This window comes from Takifugu rubripes, chromosome 13, assembly GCF_901000725.2.
Source record: "Takifugu rubripes chromosome 13, fTakRub1.2, whole genome shotgun sequence".
NCBI lineage: Eukaryota > Metazoa > Chordata > Actinopteri > Tetraodontiformes > Tetraodontidae > Takifugu > Takifugu rubripes.
Window position 1 is genome coordinate 1,768,985 of NC_042297.1, and position 1,400 is coordinate 1,770,384.

The 1,400-nt window shown below is 45.5% G+C and overlaps 1 long non-coding RNA gene across 1 annotated transcript; it reads left to right on the top strand.

The window, feature by feature from the left end:
* On the top strand, positions 1–1,012 carry LOC115252045 (uncharacterized). Its single transcript, XR_003890492.1, has 3 exons — positions 1–41; positions 248–421; positions 954–1,012. It is a non-coding gene; the product is annotated as an uncharacterized lncRNA (long non-coding RNA).
* The last annotated feature ends 388 nt before the right edge of the window (positions 1,013–1,400 follow it).

Sequence of the window (1,400 nt, forward strand, 5' to 3'; positions counted from 1 at the left end):
TCTGGACTGGAGAGTCCAAACTGTAAACTGGAGAGGCTCAGGTCAGTCTTCATTTTTCTACCTATATACCAGCTGCTAAGATGGTGAAGTGAGGCTGTTCTCAACACTGCTGTGATGCACCACATTAAAAAAATTCCTTGGAATATCGTGAATTCAGGTCTGACCCAACTAAGAACTAACGTAGGTTTAGTACTGACGCAGATAACATGCAGACCTGCACCGTATAACCTCATCCTGCATTTTTCAGATTGATTAACTGCAGCTTATCAGAGATCAGCTGTGGCTCTCTGGCCTCGGCGCTGAGGTCCAATCCCTCCCATCTCAGAGAACTGGACCTCAGCAACAACCAGCTGCAGAATTCAGAAGTGAAGCTGCTCTGTGGTTTTCTCCACTTTCCAAACTGCCGACTGGAAACTCTGAGGTAAACACCATTTTCAAAAATGTCCATTATTCCATCCGAGGGTCCTCACACTTTCTGAGTGTGTGTGTTGTGCCCAGTTCCTTCAGGAGGGAGGGCCACACGGGGACCACTTATTCATGATAAACTGATTTAAGGACAATGAAAAAGCCGACAGATGGTAACCAAAATTAGACAAAACTAGGTGAGGGTGCCTGGTAGACACCAGCCAACGAGGAGGGAGATGGTGAGGGAGACAGGAAGTCATCTTAGACAGGTTGTGCCTTTAAAGATGAGCCACAGGTGAGATGGATCTCCATGATGAGATGGGAGGGAAAGAGGTGGGGAGAACCTGGGAAGAGTGAGGGCCAGAACAATATATATTCTGCTCTGGAACAGTGCAAACCTGAGAGGTTGGAATTGTGGTAATTACATATTACTATCATTTTTTAACCTGTAACTAAATTAAATATTTACAGATCATGCCTTTGATTAACCTTTCAGATTAATACTGGTTTCACTTATAACCTTATAAAAGTTTCCCTTCTTTATTTAGATTAAGGGACTGCAGCTTATCAGAGATCAGCTGTGGCTCTCTGGCCTCGGCGCTGAGGTCCAATCCCTCCCATCTCAGAGAACTGGACCTGAGTTACAACCAGCTGCAGGATTCAGGAGTGAAGCTGCTGTCTGATCTCGTAGAGAATCCACACTATGGGCTGGAGACATTGAGACATGGCTGGTAGAAGCCAGTCAACTCCCGCTCATCTGCTGCATCACTCACTGACCACTGGTGAAGAGCATCTGTGGAAACATCTGCCGTCTACTCCCTCCATAGATGAAGAATTCAGTTTTTAAAAAGCGCTGGTGGACTTTCAGGAGATCAGTCGATGGTCGACAAAGCAGAAGCAGCTTCGCCTTGAAGTTAAATTAGTTCCTGGTATCACACAATGCATCTTTATAAAGTTCTAAATGGCTCCTCGGCCACTCTTAGAAGCATGGAAAC